At 35.0% G+C, this 20,540-nt stretch overlaps 1 long non-coding RNA gene across 1 annotated transcript; it reads left to right on the forward strand.

Moving 5' to 3' along the window:
• The first annotated feature begins 3,690 nt into the window (after positions 1 to 3,690).
• LOC144302142 (uncharacterized) lies at positions 3,691 to 19,373 on the forward strand. Its single transcript, XR_013369014.1, has 2 exons — positions 3,691 to 3,827; positions 18,956 to 19,373. It is a non-coding gene; the product is annotated as an uncharacterized LOC144302142 (long non-coding RNA).
• The last annotated feature ends 1,167 nt before the right edge of the window (positions 19,374 to 20,540 follow it).

Genomic DNA, 20,540 nt, shown 5'->3' on the forward strand with positions numbered 1-20,540 from the left:
TTTCTTGCCCCTCCTCACCTTCTGCTACTGGCCTCGCTGCAGGGCTGAGCACTGGCCTCTGCATCAGGGTGGTTTCTCAGTGTTCCGTAATTATAAGCATCCCTAGCTTTGAGCCCTGGGAAGGATGTCAGGAAATACTATGTGATATTCAGTTATTTATCTTGTCAGACAGAGAGGAGCAGAAAATGTTATCTGGTTTTGTGACAATAAAAAAATAAATAAAAAAAATCTATCTATAAGCTTAAATATTTTTTCCTCATCTTTACGCTCCCTGCAAATATTGAAGTTGTTCATCTCACTTTTATTAAAAATCATTTTAAACACTTAAAAATAACTTTATCACGTGACTCCATAATATAACTGAAAGTAGAAAAACATTAATACATTAATAATATATAAAGTCTGAAATGGACGTACAACTTTTGCAATGACAAAAAAAAAAAAAAATGCCCCTCCGTGCAAGCAATCTATAAAGAGGAAGGAGAAGAAACAAAAGGAAGAGGAGGAAGAGGAGGAAGACAATGGTGTCTCCTGATGAAGATGCCTAAAGCATAAAAAGTGAAAAAGACATATTTTATTTTTCTAATTTTTAGTTTGATCCGCTACCCAATATAATGCTTTAAATGTTCTCTGCATCCCCGTATAACTGTTGATGCTCAATGCTCCATACTTGTTGCAATTCATCCTTCTTGTGCATAGCATCATACACACATGCAACCCTTTAAAATAGCTTTGTAATGATATAAAATTGTAAATTCTGTTTGATGTCACAAAATTAAAAGTGTTCACATAAAATTTTAGTTATAAAATGAAATTCAATTCGAGGTATTCTAACGCAATAGAGGGAAGAGTAAAGTAAATGCCAGTAGGGTCATTGGATAGCTACCTCAAGGTCAGGTACCTTGCTTTTCTCAACTCATATCATAGAAAATAAATTACAAATTGATTAAACTTTTAAAAGCAAATATCAGATCTAAAGAAAATATAGTTGATTTAAGTTTTTTTTTTACAAAGGCACATGTTTTATCAAAATGTTCATTTCCTTATTTTATCAGAATATTTATTGCCATAGCTTCATATGTGTTTTTATTTAGATGATCTTTTAAATAGATTTTCAAATAAATTCTGCTAGCTTTGTAATTTTCATTATTGATTTTATAAATTGATTTAGAGATAACTCTCAATATCAGATTAAACAAATATCAGATTAAACCAAATAATATCAGATTAAACCAGATTAGGACAAAATATTTATGTACCTCAATCTGATCTAGTCTTTTTTATGTGGCCAAATATATTTTGTGACATTTTCAATACATAAGTAATACACAATTTTTACATATTATTCTATAGCTTTACTTTTGAAATGCTATTTTAGTAACTATTTTTGATTGTTTATGAATGATATAATAAAAGAAGGTAATTTTAGTCTAATAAAGTCTACTACAGAGAGCTCTCTGAAGCCTTTATCATTTTTTTCCTATTATTGTTCTAACTTTATCAGTTAGTTATCTTGGGTTTCCTTTAGATAAATCATTAATGACAAATAATTACAATTTGATAGTATTTCTTGCTAATTTACATATCATTAGTCATGTCTTCCCTTTTACATGGATTGGTTAATTCTTCCATTAAACCGATCAATAATTATGTAATAACAGGAATTCAATCATTTCTGATAATTGTAATGTGAACATTTCTTCTATTTTATGACAAAATAACTTAGACTTTCATATATTAATAACAGTATCATCTGTTTTCTGGTTTACTAATCAGAGATTTCTTAAGTATACAAATCAAACCATAAAGTTTAGGGAGGGATATTAAGAAATATATACTTAGGGAAGCCTGGGTGGCTCAGTGGTTGAGCATCTGCCTTTGGCTCAGGTTGTGATCCCGGGGTCCTGGGATCAAGTCCCACATCAGGGTCCCGAAAGGGAGCCTGCTTCTCCTTCTGCCTCTTTCTCTGCATCTCTCATAAATAAATAAGGTCTCAAAAAAAAAAAAAAAAAAAAGAAATACATACCTAGGTGGTAATACAAATAAATGAAAATGATACAGTGAATGATTATCTTAAAATTTGGGGAAGAGAACCAAAAGAAGTAAGGTTCAAGAAAGTTTCTGCCAATTTTTTATTCTTTCTTTGGGTGGTGGGCCCATCAGTTTTCACTTTATAATAATCCAATCACCTGCATTTTTAAAGATTTTTATAAGCATTTTAGTGTTTGGCTTACATGTCACACACACAAAAGTAATGGTCATGCATATGAAAAATAAACTTTGGGGGAAGATGCTCAATACACTGTATAAAATTTCAAGCAACCTAAAAAGTCTAAAAATAGTTTGAGCTGGCGGATTACAGAAAAGTTCTGTCTCACCCACACTTATCGTAATTTTTTTTTTGGAAATGGTTGGGAATGTGGAGAGTTCTTCAAACTAAATATATCAAGAGTGTAATATAGCTTCTAAAAGGAAAACTGGCATAAAAAGTATTAGGACGACAATACTACATAGTGATTAGTAAAGTGCCCATTTTAATCAGAAGGAAGACTTTTCTATTCCTTTCCAGATCATGTTCTATTAATTTATAATGCAAAAGAGTATTTCCTCTATCAATAATAAGATCAGGTATTGTCAGTCTATTCTATAAATTGTAGAAAGTTTATTCTCTAAGCTGCTTTTCTTTTAACTAATAGTGCAATATGGTTCTTAAATATTTCATCCAAATTATAATGTGCAAAATGTTGTCCATGGGCCCAGTAAGCGGCATGTTTACAAATGGAATGTGGGCAGAAGTATACATCTTATTTCCAGAAAATCACCTAGAAGCAATTTTTGATTAAATATAAAACATTAAATATGCAGCAGTTATCCGTTTTTGCTACAAAGATGCTTATAACGCGAGATAGAGGTCTCTGTGCTTTCTAGAGCTCCTAATCCAGGACGTTAAAGGTCAGTGCTCAATGACCCACAGTACCGACGTGCTACCAAAGTTGCCGGATGGCGGATGGCGGCTGCCGTAGCACCTTCTCGTATGTGCAGGATTCAAGGTTCAGGCGTTTGATACTCAGTTAAGGACTTTGACCTACTCAAGGTAAATTACTATTTTTGTTGAATTAATAATCCCCAAATAGCAAGGTTTGAGACTCTTAAAATATCGTCATGGTTTGTCGCAGTGAAACCAGAAGTGTCACGCCGGCCTGCGCAGCCACCCCAGGCGCCGGGGGTCGCCAGGGCTTGGTCCCCGCGGGTCGTCCCTGCCCTGCCCGGGGGCCGGTGGGGGCCGGCGGGGGCCGGCGGGGGCCGGCGGCTCCCGGGCAGGCCCCGAGGTGGGCCCCGCCGCAGCCGGCCGAGTCTCGGCGCTGCCGTGGGGCGCGGGTGCACGAGGCCTCCCCGTCCTGCACGCGGCCCCCCGCGCTCAGCACCCGCGGCCGCGAGGCTCGCCCCGGCCTGCGCAGGGCGCCTCCCCCGCTCCCGCCTCCCTGCCCCGGTGGCCCCCGAGGGCCGGGACCCCCGCGGGCGCTCCCGCACTGGCTCCGCGACGCCCAGCTCGGGCCCCAAATTGGCGGCAACGTCCTCCCCGTGGTCCGCGGGGCGACGGTGCGGCCCGGAGGGCGGCGGCGGGGGTGCCCGGTGCCCGGCGCCCAGTCCCGACCGGCCGCGCCGAGCCCGTTGTCCGCAGGCGGCTGCTCCCTCCAGACCTCAGGGCGCTGCCGCTGGTCTCCATCGGTCTTTTAAAGGTTCCTTTAAAGGTGATTTCTCCTGGGTGGGAAGTACCTGTTCTCCTGCGGCAAATGCAGCTCTACTCTTGCATCGAAACGTTCCAGGTACGGTCCGTACTTGCCGGATGACGCAGGGCGCATGCGCGCGCCTGTGTGCTTCGCTCGAGCCCGCACGGACTCGCCGCGGCCGTTCGCAGCCCTCCGCGCCCCTCGACGGCGGTAGCCGGTGCGCCCCGCGGGACCGCAAGGTGCTGACTCAGGAGTGGGGACGCGCTTAGCGGGACTCGAGGAACCATTCCAAACGGTTTCATCTTGTAGAGACCTCGGTTGTGCTGACTTGAGCATGTAATTAGAATCTAGTTGGACTGATACAAATCCTTCTAGGGATCTGGACAAAGTAAATTACGTGAAAGTAAAATGTAGAATAGCTATTCACACTATCTTCTGCTCATTAGTTTCATTTAGTTCGTAAGCATCTCCAGAAGGAAAGACGGACGGCTCTTTTGCCACTATAGATACGGCTATACTCTCCCAAATTCTAAATTTAATTGTAACTTTTGTTTTCCTATGGCCCTCTTTTAATTAACAGAAAAAAAACCATTTTTTTTGGCCTTTCTCATAAATGTCACTATGCTTTAAATTTCTATCCTACCAAATGATTAAAGATATAAAGAAATCAATTATTTGAAATGGCAAGTTTTGCTTATAACTCCATTTGTGTAATCTGTTGACCTTTTGCTGAATGCTATATTTTAGGCAAATAAGTTCTATTTTAAAATAAATGTAGAGGGACGCCTGTGTGGCCCAGCGGTTTAGCACCTGCCTTTAACCCAGGGCTGATCCTGGAGTCCTGGAATCGGGTCCCACATCGGGCTCCCGGCAGGGAACCTGCTTCTCCCTCTGCCTGTGTCTCTGCCTGTCTCTGTGTCTCTCATGAACAAACAAATAAATACAATCTTTTAAAAATAAATTAAATTTAGGGATCCCTGGGTGGCGCAGCGGTTTGGCGCCTGCCTTTGGCCCAGGGCGCGATCCTGGAGACCCGGGATCGAATCCCACTTCGGGCTCCCGGTGCATGGAGCCTGCTTCTCCCTCTGCCTATGTCTCTGCCTCTCTCTCTCTCTCTCTGTGTGTGACTATCATAAAAAATTTAAAAAAAAAAATTAATTAAATTTAGATTCACAGGGAAGTTGTAAATGGAGTACAGAGAGTTCCCATAGGCACCACACCTGGATTCCCCTATTGTTAACTTACATCTGTATGATGCATTTGTCAAGACTAAGTAAGCAACTGGTATACTCTTATTTGCTAACTTCCATAGTCAATTCAGATTTCATTCTCTCTTCCCTCGTGTCCTTTTTGTGTTTCAGGATCCAATCCAGGATAACACTTTACATTTACGCATCATGTCTCCTTAGCCTCCTCTGCTCTGTAACTTTTTCTAAACTTTCCTTTTTCTTGCTGTTATTGACAACTTTGAGAAACACTGATCTGACATTTTATAAAATGCCCCTCAATTTGTTTTTCTAATATTTATCTCACGGTTTGACTGTGATTAACATTTTCTGGGAGAAAGACCATAGAGAGGAAGTTCTATTCACCAAATGAATGCCGTTTTTTTTTTTTTTTAATTTAGTCGAGTATTATGTAAATTGAAGTTTAATCTATACTTCTTTTGAACTTAACACACACACACTTCAAGTTTATCTGAGGAGTGGGCTTTGATGAAATTCATTAAAATAACAGTTTTTAAAATTAAAAGTGTTAACAAAACAAGAATATTTTTCCATATGGCAAAATTTCACTCGGGATTTTAAGACACTTTTAAATTTAAGCATTTGATCTAGAAATAAATGCAAAATTGAAAGATAATTTACTCATTATTAAATTTGAGTTTACACATTGCTGTAGGGAAACTTGTATATTTAATTTTTTATATGGAATGATAGGGAGGAAACCTCTGTCAAAACTCACTAACACCCTTCCTCAACTGGGAAATGAGTTGCACGAGCCTCTATTGTGAGAGTAGAGGGCAGGGGAACATTACTCCAAAGATTCATTATGTCATGAGCAGTCCTACTTTGCATGACTTTATGGTGACCAGTGTTGAACTTCATTTACCAAAGAAACTTATGAATCAAGGTCTCAGAAGTAATATTCACTGGTTGCAAGCAGTTCACACTAGGCATTATGCAGAGTAAGAGATGCAGGTATTTATTTCTACTAAATATTTTATTTTATTTTTGCATTTAGATTTTCAAGAGTAGACTTAAGGATGATCTTGCCAAACCTAGATGCAAATTTAGTTCAGAAATTATCTAATGATTGGAGTGTAGATGAAGTAGAGTTCTGAAGTACAGATAACATTTTGGGATTTTTTCAGAGTGTATATGGAACTCCAAGGCATGAAAATGGGTCACATCATCACAAGTGTGTATAGGGTATAGAAACATTAGATAAAATGTCTGAAGAAGAAGCAAGAGAAAATTCAATATAAGCCTTACTTAGCTGGCATATTTCTAACGTACATTATACAATGTTCAAATTTCATAAGTACTTTTATATATAAAAACTATATATTAACTTTGCATGCTTAATGACTAAGAAGTTTAAAAATCACAAACAGAAACAATTCTATCCTTTAAACTTTATTCATATCTTACATTAGTAAATGTCCTTATACTTTTCCTTATAGAATACTCATTTTTTATCATTTATCTCAAAAATCAATTAAAATTGAAGTCAACAGCACCATTCTGCAGAATATGATTGATTATTGAATATAAGCAACATAAAAATATTTTTGACCCTTCTTTGATAGATTGAAAGTACTCATTTGGTATAATGATTTGGAAGCTCTTGCTTGAGAGATAGTAGATTTTAAATCTTTTCACTTATAAGAGTGTTTAAAATATTAGACAAGAAGGTGAAAGTATCATTCAAAAACAAAATACTATTAATATGAAATGCTCTCAAATTAAAATAAATGCTTTTTTATATTAGTAAAATGCTTTCTCATCCTGAAAATGATCTGCATATTAAACCCTCACATATTTGGAAAACCCTTAATTGTAAAATTCAATATTCAAACATACAATGATAGTATTTATATAATGTATAATGTGTGACAGCTACTACCATACAAACTTTATAAATTTTAAATGATTTAATACCACAATAATTCTAACATGTAAATATTAGTATGAATGTTTTTTAGATGAGTAAACTAAGGCATATGCTATGGCCTGAATAATGTGTTCCCAAAATTCATATGTGGAGGCCCTCACTCCAAATGTAATTGCATTTAAATATGGGGCCTTTAATAAGTAATTAGTTCGTAAGGGTGATGCCCTCAAGAATAGGACTAGTGGTCTTATAGAACAGATGAAAGAAAGATGATCTGTCTGCCATATGAAAACACAACAAGAAGGCATCCATCCAGCCAGGAGGAGGAGGGTCCTCACCAGGAACTGAATCAGCCAGCACCTTGACCATGGCCTTTCCATCCTCCAGAACTGTGATTAATATATTTTTGTCATTTAAGCCACTCAGTCTATGGTGTTTTGTTACAGCAGCCCAAGCTGACTAATTCAGCATGTGCTATTTAGTAATTAATTGTCCAAGGGTCGTACGTATAGTAAGTGAAACTTTGACATGAGCCTAAATTTTGACATGATTCCAAATTGTAGGACCTTAACACCTTGCTTTTCTAAAAATAAGTAGTTTTATCTACTGGTAACATAAAAATTGGGACTTCAGGACTGCATGAACTATAATGGTAGTTACTTAGATTTTGGTTCAATAAACTAATATATTAAGTTCTTAATTCCTTACATCTTAATATATATTATTTGTTATTCATTTAGCAGTTATATGAGGGTTTCTCAACCTCAATGTTGTTGAAATTTGGGGCCATGTAATTTTTGGTTGTAAGGGCTGTCCTGTGCATTATAGGATGGTGTAGCAGCGTCCCTAGCTTCTTCTACTCACTAGGTGCAAGGAACAGCTTCCCCTTCCAAATCTAATCAGCAAAAAAATGTCTCCAGATATTGATAAATGTGCTGGGGGGGGGGTGCAAAAATACCACTAGTACAGAACTACTTGTATATGTTAACCAAAATTGGGGAAAATTAATATCAACAACTGGGCCTGATATTGACAGATGTGGATTGGGTAGATGGCAACTCAATACCCTGTAATTAAATATATATATCTGAGTACACGTGCACCATATATATCATATATCATACATATTGTGTTACATATGTAATTACTATGCATACATTATAGTAGATCAAGTAAAAACAAATTTGATACTTAGAAGAGTTTAGTAGTATTGGGAAATTCAACAAGCTTATCTAAGTTAATACTTAAAAAAGATCATTACTAATTTATTTGAGGACAAAAGTCTCCACTGTGTGAATGAATGAGGAATTTAAGAGATTTTGTATTTATTCATACCCCTGGATACCCAGAAAAGACGGGCGTTGCAAAGCTCTTAGTTTGTCATTACACAACTACAGAATCGTTTAAGCTTTTAAAAACCAGCATCTAAAGTGCAAATGTTTAGGAGTTATAGGTCCCAATCCATAATATCATTCACTGAAGTTCAAGTTCCCTAAAGGACATCTTTGTACAAATAACTTCTCTGAGACAATTTAACAACAGCAAGAATGTTAGACATTTTTTCCAAAATTCTGCCCTGACTTTGGTGAGTGTTCTCATTTCACAAGTTTGTGAGAATTTATATTAGGATGCAGAATAGTACTGAATTTTCTGCAGGGGAAAGGGGAATATTTTTCTCTTTTATCTTTCTCAGATTCCTTTCACTAGTTTTTAGATAGGATGTGAAATATCAGGACCAAATATGGAAAATCCATTAGCTAGCACTGAAGACAGAGGAAATTTGAGAAGTTTAAACCTAATAATAATGGAAAAGAAATTGCAAGAGATGATATGATGAAACACATGAGCACCCTCGCTCATACCTATGAGGATCTGTCAATAAAAATTTGTATCACAATTCTCTATTTCTATTCACTCCAAAAGGTGAATGAAGTAGGTTCAAGTCAATAAAGTGGGAACTCCTTAAGCAAAATATGAGAACAGCCTGTCTTAACCCAAAACATGGGTTAAAACACCTCAAATCAGTCATTACTTCAAAGTTATACTTCCACAGTCCCATCTTTTTCTCTGACCCTGTTGTCCTAAAGAGAAAAATTGGACAGCTAAGAAAATGATTCTGTGTAGTCTTTTCTATTCTCCAAGTGACTCAAAACAATTGAATCATTAATTTTGTGGTTCTTATTATCTTAATCTTATAAGTAATTGATCTGTAATTATCATGTGTTTATAGTTGAATGTGAGTATAACTATTTCACAGTGTTTTATATAATCTGTCCTATTGTCATAGTCCAAGGGAATTTGAAGTGGAGATCTTGGTGGTTCAGAAAACAGTAGAGGGAGCAGGACAGGACCTCAAGACTGTGCACCAAGACACCCCAAGGAATTCCCACTGTTTAGCATCACTTTATTAATTAAAAATACTGAAAGTATAGAACTAGAACTCTTGTGTCTGGGAAACACACTTAGGTAAATTCATTTTTGTCTTGTTATGTTACCATTTCAATTCACAGTGAAATTGAACATATTCAATAACCAATGAAGACAGATAAGGTAAGGACTTAATCAGGGGTTTTATAGGAGACCTCAGTCTACTCTTATTACTTCCAAGAGTAACAGAATAGATGCTTGCCTTCCTGGCATTTATACAATAATAAGAACACTTAGAATTAGGACAGAAATAGCTCAGGTTTTTTGGAAAACTTTTTTGAAGCATTTTATGACAGATGAATTCATGTAATTGGCCATGTTTTGCATTTGAACATGGATTGCTTTCATTCTGGCAATTTAGCTGAGATGATCACAACTTTTCTAAGAGTGTGTCATTTCCCAGGTACACAAAACCACAGAGCTAAGCTTGATGTCTTGCCAGGAGAAAACATAAAAATCAATATATCACAAGAATGTAAACTAGGTCATGACATTTAATTTGTTATTTACAAGTACTTGTATTATATTGGAAAATACGTAAATTATATAAAAATTCTACTTTCAAAAAATACATCATTCTTTTAATAAAAAACTGTGCCTTAAAAGTTATAGTCTTAAAATGTAATTTCCTTGTTAACTTATACTACCTATATGGCAATATTCCTTTGCCATCCAGAAATTAAGAGAATTAAAGCAAGGAATTTCCCTCTAAAGCAGGTAATTTCTTAAGGAAGCTAACATACTTGAGCCCATATATAATCACTAGTTATCTACCTGTGAAAGAAAATTGGACTATTGAATAGCAAAATTCATTAGAAATCATTCTGAATTTGTAAAATAGAACATTAATATGCTATTATCATTTGGTTGATTTTCTTCTATGTATCAGTACTTGTGGTGTCATAAAATATGTATATATGACCTACATTTCATGAAACATGCCTTCCAATGCTTAGAAATTCAAGAGAAAAATGCGTGTATATTTTATTTTCTTTCATATATTATACACATTGCTTCCTTTTTCTATCAAATTTAAATTAGTGCACCATATTGATGAAGGGAAAATCACTCTAATCATAGTTTTGTGGTTGACTCAATTGTACATAATTGAAATACTCCCTATATTTACCCTGGTAATCAAAATGCTGACGGAAGACAGAAACCCAGTAATACACAAATACAAATGCCTAAAATATTAAGATTACTTTATTATTAATTATTTCAGTTATTACTATTATAAATCATCACGGTTAATTACATTTCCTCCAGCTAAATGGGAGCCTGTTTCATTGATTCAGTTTGTTGCTAGTTGGTACAAGCATTAAAACTCATTAGCAGCAATGAGTTGAAACTCATTAGCAACAACAAAAAACTAACAAGTTCATGGAAATCTCTTTTTCCTGGATTTCCAGTCTTAGGCAGCCATTTTTAGCTGTTTGTGGCTATTTCAGTAACCTCAGAGAAACAATGCAGAGTAACTGCTGGGTGCATGCTTTCATTGATAATTACACATTTCAGGGAGGAGTTTATAGCCTCAGATTCGCCCCTTGATGATGCCTGAACAGCAATATCTGAGGCATACCAGGCAATGACATAATTGCCTGGAAACAAGTCATTGTCTCACAAGTTCTAGGTTCTGATGAACAATTATGTGCTTATATGGTTGTATTTTTTTTCCTTTTGTGGGCTGTTATTCTAATTTAATCTTCATTGGAGAGCTGTCAATTTTTTTTTACATTTTTGGAGAGCAAAAACCTCCATGGGGAACATATTTCACTTTCCAGAGCAGAAGGATTAAGCAATAACAAAGAACTGGAGACAAGCAGAATAAGCAAGTTTCAGTAGTGGCACTGCTAGGAAATTATATAAATTCCAAGTTAGCAATTTCATTCAAAATATTAAAATGCATAATAATTTAAACATCAAATGAATTCAATAAATATTAACTTAAATAATACAGAGATAGCCTGTTTAAAATGATTTCTAATATTTCTAAATACTACCAAAATATTTTCCTATAGCTATATTGATAGCAAGTTGTATGCTATTCTAGTTGCATCCATTCATAAGACTATGTTCAACTGACGCTGATGTAGGATAATACATTGAATATTATGTAAACATTTGTAATAATAAAGGTGTTAATATTTTCTACTAAAAGAAAATAAAAGCACAGCAATTAATATACGTAATCAAGATAGGAAATCACAAATATCCTTCATTCAAACCTATGAAATTACAACTTTCTGACCTCAGTGATCATATGCTGTAGAACTTGGAGATTTTTGCTTGGTGGATGGCCTTCCTAGTCAAAATTGAACTGATAAAGTGCTAATCTCCACCAAATTTCATTTTATGAATTTCAATGATAGCAACTCAGGAAGTTGCTAGCAAATATCTCTTTATGTCATTCACACATACTGTTAAATGTGACAGAAAATTAGTGATCAACTGACATTTCTTGTTTGTTCCTTACTTCATTAGAAGAATGGCAAGCCCATATTATGTCCACTCCTTCTGGGTGTGTCTATAGTTGAAGCCCTTTCCCCCTCTGGGAAAAAAGTCATTTGTTTCAAAATTGCCAATAATTAGAACATCAAATTCCATCAGAAAAGAGCAGGAACAAAATCATTTTTGGCAAATGAGGGGTGGATACAGAGGGGTGGAGTAGCTCTGGTACAGCTTTGGAGAGTGGACTGAGAGAGTTGAGGAAGAAGGGGAATTTAATAGATGGCAAGTCCTAAGCATGGGAGCTCTTCCCAGAAAGCAGTACCAAATGGTACTATGCAAGCCACTCCCATCATGTGAGAACACAGTGAGAAGTTGGCAGTCAGCAAACTGGAAGAGAGCTTTCACCAGAACCTGACCATGCTGTTTCCATGGTCTTGGGAATCTCAACATCCAGAACTGTGTAAAATAGATTTCTGTTGCTTTTAAGTTATCAGTCTGTGATATTTGTTATAAAAGCCCCAATGGACTCATAACAGAGTTCTTTCCCAGAGAAGACAGAGTAAGTGGATCTCGCAATTGGCCCATGCAAGCACCACTGTTTTTGCAGTAAAGAGTACACGGAGTCCTAGTCCACCTCTGACAGTTTCTACTTGAAGGATAATCTCCCAGTACGTGTACCCAGATCCAATACCTGTTAATCCTCCCATCCCATCAATATCTGCCAAGATCTTACACAACTTTTGCAATAGCTCAGACGTTTTTTGGCATGTCAAGATATCACTTGATACTTCCATACTATCCAGGGTGAATGTCATCCCTATGCTATTTGCTAAACCAAAGGAATGGCTGCTGGACATCTGGTGATGTGGTTACAGGGAAGCCTTATCACTGAACTGGAGCTAAGGACAGAACAACCTTGAAAGCTTGTGCTAGGGAGGAAGTTACATCACCAATATGCAAAAAGAGCTGACCCCCAGGATGAACTTCTCCCTCCATTAGCAATTAGGAACACACAGTGAAGACACATCTGTATGGAGAGTCTACCTTTGCACACTTTGCATGACATATTACTAACCACTCATCTCCAATTTCCATTCATAGGCCCTATCCATCAAGCCTAGCTTTAATTTCTCTAATGATTTTTAGATAGAGGATACAAGTCAGGTAGATCGACATGGACATAGTCCTCTTCCTCAAGAAGATAATTAAATTATTGCTAAGCTGCTAAATCAAAGCCCCTATTTTATGTTTTTTTTTTTTTTTAGTGACATAATATTAGCAAGGTACTCAGCTATTTTTCTATTCACTTCACAATCAAAATATTAACTGATTAGCAAAAGATTGAGTATTGTTCTGAATTTTAAATGTGTGCTAATCTTTTTTGTTCTATGATTTGGGCAAAAAACCATAACTCTGAGGATTTGAAAGATTAATTATAATCTTCCATTGATAATAAATAATTATGCAATTGTCTTCTGTAGAAATTATGTGCACTGTCTTTAATTAACTAAATACATATGATATATAGTCTCTATTGACATATAGTCTGTATTTTCAAAGAAATTCAAAATCTAAAATTTTTACAATATTTTTAACTTAACATAGAATAAGGTAACATGAAATACAAAAGGAATCTTTTTTCCCAACATTTAAAGGTCTATTTCTCTATTTCTATAAGTACAGGAGAAAGTTCAGACTGATCAGTTACATAAATTTTTAAAAGCTGCATATAATTCTCAATTCAGTATGATTCATCATCTAAATTTTAATTCCTGTCATTCAGGCCAGATGCATGGTGGATAATTCAGCATAAATTAACATTCATGCGTATTTAACAAATTCCAAACAATTTCTAATGCATCTTTCCTCACTATAACATTTACCAGTTTGCTAAAAATACATATTTTCTTTCTGTATTGTAAGGACAGTTAAGCTGACTTTTATTCCTCATCTGGCTACTAAATAAACAAACTATAGTACTTAATAATGCAGAGCCATTTAAAAGAATAAATATAGCTGTATAAGCAGATATGAAACTATGTACAGAATATGGTCTTCAGTAATAACAGCAAGTTCAAAACAGAATCTATGTATCCATCTGTCTATAATCCTATTTTAGTTAAAACATAAAAATAAAAATATGTAATTATCTTGCAGGAGGGAGAGAGAGAGAGAGAGAGAGAGAGAGAGAGAGAAACAGGCAAAGAGAGAAAGAGTATCTGTTCCACAAACTTCTATAGCACATCTAAGTTGGCTCTGTTGTAGACCAAAAGCTGCCTGGTGGGACCCAGGCCGTCAGTTGGGTTCAGGTTTGTGTCTTATGTGTTCAGAGGTATTGTATTAGTTTCCTTTTGCTGCTTTAAAAAATTTTCACAAACTTGCTGGCTTTAAACAACGCAAATGTATTACCTTATGGTCCTAGGGGTTAGAAGCCCCAAACTGCAGGTTTGACAGGGCTGCATTCTTTCTGCATCCTCTGAGCAAGAACATTTTCTGGCTTATTCTGATTTACAAAGTTCACCCACATGCCTTGACTAATGACCTCCTCCCTGAATTTCTTGCATCTCTCCAACCTCTGCAACTACTACCCCATCTTCCTTTTCTCTCTCTGACTATTCTGCTTTCTCCTTATGAAAACCATTGTGATTAGATTGGGTCTACCCAGATAACACCAGATTAGCTTCCCATCTCAAGCTGCTTAGCTTAATTACATCTGCAAAGTCCCTGTGGTCATATAACATATCTACGTTTTGGGATTTAGGAAGTAGATGTCTGTGAGGGACCATTATTATGCCTACTTACCACAGAATTCTGACTGCCTGGGAATTTTATTCTCTGAAAGATTCACTGGAAGATAAGAGGCAAGCCAAACCAGGTGAATTCATTTAAAGCCTAGGTTCATACCCTATGCAATGACATTCCATCGACTGAAGGAAGGTACTTGGTCAAACTCAACATCAACGGTGGGGTCAGGTATCTTTGGACCAGAGTTAGAGAACACCGTAGGAAAACCATATGCTCTCTCAATTTATTTGGTAGTATGGAACAAAATCTTCTCATTATATAAATAGCAGAATATAAACTAGCATCATGCTCTAAAGCATTTTAATTCTAATCAAATTTTTGGTTTAAGGACATATTCACTTCCTTACAGGTTATATTTGTAGAAAAATATATTTCTCTTCTTCCTGACTTTCTGGAGATGTATAGTCCTTTATACAGAAGGAAGATGAACAAAATGCAAGATATAAGTAATTCTGTAAAATAGATAATATACTTCTAGAAAACTTTCTCTTCTGAGTCTACTCAAGATCAATTCAGTTATGTTTGAGCAGACAGGTCTATGAAAAGATGTGTTGGTACCTAGGAGAGGCTTCCATGTTGTTCCATTTCCTGAGGAACATTCTCTAAACAAGCCAAAAGCATGAACATTATTAATTTGATATATGGACTCCTGAACAGGCATCTCACATTGCACATTGAAATTTATTTTTATAGAAGTCTGTCTAATTAGGAAAGATTTCCCAGTATTGCTTTAGTATCATTTATGGAGTGTAGCAACTGTAGCTCAAAGTGACATGTTATTCTACAGAGGTTAAAAAGTGATTATATTTTAAGATGAAATCTAGCAATTTTATGAAAAGCCAGGCAGCAGATAGTCTCACATAACTTGAGACATTAATATTTATCCAATACACTATGGAATTTTCCATTACAAGTTTTGAATAGAACAATTGAAGATTTTTGTATATTCTAAAGAAATAGATCATTAGGACTTCCATCGAGTAAGCTAGTCAAACTCATTTTCAGAAAGATCATCTTGATGTAGTAACAGCTGTATATTGAAAAGTATTTCTACCTAGGCTTATCTTTAGGGCTTAGAGTAGAGATTTTCATAAAATAATTTTGCTTATGGGGTGATACATCCCGAGCTTAACTAGAGCCAAAATTGCTGCTACTTTCAGCTGTTATGTTACCACTGGGGCCTTACATGGGAATATAACTTTCTGATTTTCGGTTGCATCATTAAAATTTCATGTCCTAAATTGCACCTGGCATTTTATTTCTGAACAGGTACTAAAATGGGGAGTGAATTCCCCAATCTTCCGATCTAAAAAAAAAAAAAAAAAATCAATCAGTTTGGATCACTACTATTAAATAGATTAAGAAAAATTTTAAATAATGAAACTGACTTTGAAGAAAAATATACCATATTCTTGAATATAAAATGTATTTCACTAAGTGTAATAAACAAGTCTCAATGAATAAAAAATTATTGTAATCACACATGGTATAATCTCTGACTAGAAGACTTATATATTTACCCATTTATCATTTATTTATACATATACATAATACTTCCATAATTATAGCAAGAAAATACCCACCAGATTCTTCTATGTTTGCATACATTCTTCTATGTTTGCAATGTCCCTCTTAACATTTTGTTGGCAAAAACATAGATTGGGTGCATTATTGTTTGATCTGTCATTTGGATTGTCTTCTAAAGTATAAATTTAAAATTAGCTATTGCAAAATTTACTTAAGTTTGATTTAGTCAAAAAGAAACAAAGTGAATCTTTACTCTTTTTTCTCTCCCATGTGCTAATAATAACCTTTCTGAATGTTTGCTTAACTCTCTGAGATCAAGCAATATTAATTTTTATTTAAATTTTACTAAAGAAAATTTAAAAATATACATATGTTCTCCACTTATATTAAAAGAACAAGAACACAACAAAATTAATTTTATAAAATAAATATAATTGTGTTTGCTTTCTTCCAAATAATCATGTCAATATTATAATTTATCTTTCTAATTAAAGTACTTCACCTTTAAATATAGTAATTTTTATTCATTTTCTATAAAAAGATTCAGATATATTTATGACAGAGATTTTTCTTTTAACTTTTGAAATAGTAGGCTGATGTGTGTGTGTATAGGCAGTAAAACTCTAGGGATTAGAGGAGAAGAAGTTTTAAATTAATTATTAAGGTCAATTTGTCAATACTTAGCCAAAACTTTAAGTTTCATTGTATTTGAGAAGTATAAATATGATAAAAACATAAACTGGCTTTAGATGTTAAAGTAATCTTTCAAATATCAGTGAATGTGTAACATGTGTAAATGGTTATATCCAGTGTGAAGTGATTAAAAGTAAGCTTTCTGAAATATTATTCTCACTTTAGTGTATGTACATGCATGCATGCATCATGTGAGATGAGAATCACAGTTTTAAAGACTATGTTTCTCCTGAGTCCACTTAAAAAAAGATTGGTACATTAAAATATTCTGTATTAGGGAAAACATAGAAGGGTTTATGTTGTATTGTCATTTCATAATTAGATAATTAATCCTTGTCTACTAAAGTTTGAAAGCAAATTATAATTAGTGAACTTAAAAAAATTAACTGTTGTATTCTCCTTCTTACTTATACAAAGCTAATAATGACCTTTTCAGATTGTAAAATAGAGTCCTTTTGATATGGTATTTGCCTTTTATCTAAAAGTTCTGTATCTAAAAAATTAAAAGTTTTAGGGTACCTGGGTGACTTAGTCAGTTGGATGTCCGCCTTCAGCTAAGGTCATGATCTTGTCCAACACCATAGGGTTCTCTGCTCAGCAGGAAGTCTGCTTTTCCATCTCCCTCTATGCACTCTCTTACTTTCTCAACTAAATTTAAAAATAAAATTAAAAAATAAAAAAATTAATAGTGTTAATATGAAGCTTTTTTAATGCTCTAAATGCTTCTGTCAAGAAAAAAAGTTTGAATAAACAACATTACACCACAAGGAACTAGAAAAAGAAGAAACTTAGCTGAAATTTACTAGAGGAAGAAAATAACAAAGAAAAATCAGAAATAATATAGATACCAGAAAAAAATAATAATATAACATTGAAAGTAATAACCAGTTCCCCCCCCAAAAAAAAATAATAAACAAAACTGGTAATGCTTTAACTACATAACTAAAAAAAATAAAAAAGGAAAGACTTAAAAACCAAAATGAGTAATGGAATAGAAAACAATACAACAGTTAACGGCAGAAATACATATTGTGATAATAGATTACCATAAAAAATCATATACTAACAAATCAGATAACTTAAAAGAAAACCCAGATAATCTTAAAAATGTACAAGTTACCAAGATTGAATCATGAATTTTGAATACAAGAAATAGGAAATCTTAGACCAATAAAAGGAATGAAAGTTGAATTAGGAATCAAAAATTTCCCTGCACAGAAAAGCCCAAGATCATGTGGTTTCAGTGGTATATTCTGCCAAATATTAAAATAAAATAATTAATGATAATCTTTATCAAAATATTATAAATAATAGAATAGAAGAAACACTCAAAATCATTCCCTGAGGCCAGTACTACCATGATACCAAAGTAAGATAAAAACAACACAAGAACAAAAAAGTCTAGTTTGTCTGATATAAAATATTGCTACCTCACTTTCTTTTGACATCCATTTGTGTGATAAGTGTTTCTTTGTCCCCTCACTTTCAGTCTGATGGTGTCTTTAGGTCTAAAATGAGTCTTGTGTAGGCAGCATACAGAGGGTTATTGTTTCTTTTTTTTAATTGATTCTGACACCCTATGTCTTTTGATTTAAGCATTTAGTCCATTTACTTTCAAAGTAATTCTTGGTAGATATGTATTAATTGCCATTTTATTACTTGTTTTATTATTGTTTCTGGAGATTTTCTCTCATCCTTTCTTCTCTTTATCACCTTTGGTCTCTCCTTTGCACTCAGAGTCCCCTTTAACATTTTTTAAATAAAGATTTTATTTATTTATTTGAGAGAAAGGGAGCATGAGTAGGGTGAGGGGCACTGAGCAGGGAGCCTGATGTGGGTCTGATCCTTGGACTCCAGGAGCATGACCTGAGTTGAAGGTAGACATTTAAGCCACTGAGCCACCCAGGGGTGTTTTAGTGGTCACAAACTCCTGTAGTTTTTGTTTATCTGGGAAACTCTTTAACTCTTTTTCTATTCTGAATGATAACCTTGCTGGATTTAATACTCTTGGCAGATTTCTCCTATTCAACACTTTGATATATCATGTCACTTCCTTCTGTCTTACCAACTTTCAATTGAGAAATCTCCAGCTAGCCTTATGGGTTTCCCCTTGTAAGTTAAGGACTTTTTTGTTTGTTTGTTTGTTTGTTTGTTTGTTTGCTACTTTTGACCTTTTTTCTTTATCACTATGTTTGTCTCTGCAGACAACTGGCCTAAGGAACAGAGCAGCCAAAATACAGCAGCAGAGCCCATGCAGCACACACCACAGACACTCCTAGGAGCCCCAGGCTCTGAGCACTACATGACTTATTCATAAGGCCATTATTTTCAGGATCAGAAGACACACTGGCCTTTCTAAAACAGATGAAAAAGGAAAGATTTAGACAAAATGCTAAGACATAGGAATTTATTTCATGTGATAGAACAAGATAAGGCCATGGTTGGAGATCTAAGCAAAGCAGACATAAATAACATTCCTGATGGAAAATTTAAAGAACAATCATGAAGATACTCACTGGGCTTGAGAAAAGAATAGAAGACATCAGGGAGTCCCTTACCACAGAGAAAAAAGAAGTAAAAAAAAAAAAAAAAGAATCAATCAGAGATAAACAATGCAATAAATGAGACTGGAAATAGGCTAGATACAATTAATGGCAGGCTGGGAAAAACAAAGGAACAAATTAATGTCCTAGAAGACAAAATAATGAAAAATAATGAAGCTGAAAAAAAGAAAGAAGAATTATACAACATGAGAAAAGACTTAAGGAACTCTGTAACTCCATCAAATGTAATAGCATTCATATCATAGGAGTCCCAGAGGAAGAGGAGAGAGAAAAGGGGGCAGAAGGTTTATTTGAGGGCATGATAGCTGAAAACTTCCTGAGTCTGGGGAATGAGACATACATCCAGATCTATAAGGCACAAAAAATTCTCATCAAAATCAACAAAAGCAGGCTGACACCAAGACATATTGTAATTAAATTTGCAAAATATAGTGATAAACATGAAGATTTTTAAATATATATATTGATTTTATTAATAAAGGTACATATTGTCCATAATTATTGAATTTGGGCTTTTTTGTTGTTTGTTTCTTTTACTCTTATTTGAGGAAAAGTTGAAATTTAGAGCATTAAACTATTAAAGTCTATATCAAAACATAAGCCTCCATATCCTTACAGGATATATCTCAAATTAAAGTAGAAAAGTATATGATTATTGAGAGAGGTTGATAGGACACATAGTGACAAGGGAATAGAGTTCTAGGAATATGAAGCATTGTTCTAGTTCTATTTTCCTTTCCTGCCAGCTCTATGATATTGGATTTCCATAAGTCAAGTGGCTTCTAAGACCCTGGCATCTGGATGTAAGTGAAGCCATGGCCTCTCCCTGTATTCTAGCAAGGAGGCATTGTCCACCATTTTCACCTCATTGGCTGAGGAAATCCCCAACAGGCAGAAAGGTATGAATTCTGAAAAGAAATAGATTATCCTGGTTTTATGGATAACAACAACCTTATTTCCACAAAAGTTTTTAATTACCCATGTGTACTATGGTTTCTAACCCAGGAAAGGCTAAGAATGTGATAGAGTCTGGCTGAGTCTTCTGACTTTGGAGTTGGAAGAAAACCCTCTGACCAGAGAGAAGAAGTCTTTACTAAGGTCACACATTATGCCACACTTCACATCTTATGGCCACGTAAATAAATATCACATTTCTCTAATCACCAGCAAACACCTTGCTCTTTAGCACTCTCCTATAACTAGACTTCAGTAAAAAATGAGCTGA

This window comes from Canis aureus, chromosome 31 (assembly GCF_053574225.1).
Source record: "Canis aureus isolate CA01 chromosome 31, VMU_Caureus_v.1.0, whole genome shotgun sequence".
Taxonomy (NCBI): domain Eukaryota; kingdom Metazoa; phylum Chordata; class Mammalia; order Carnivora; family Canidae; genus Canis; species Canis aureus.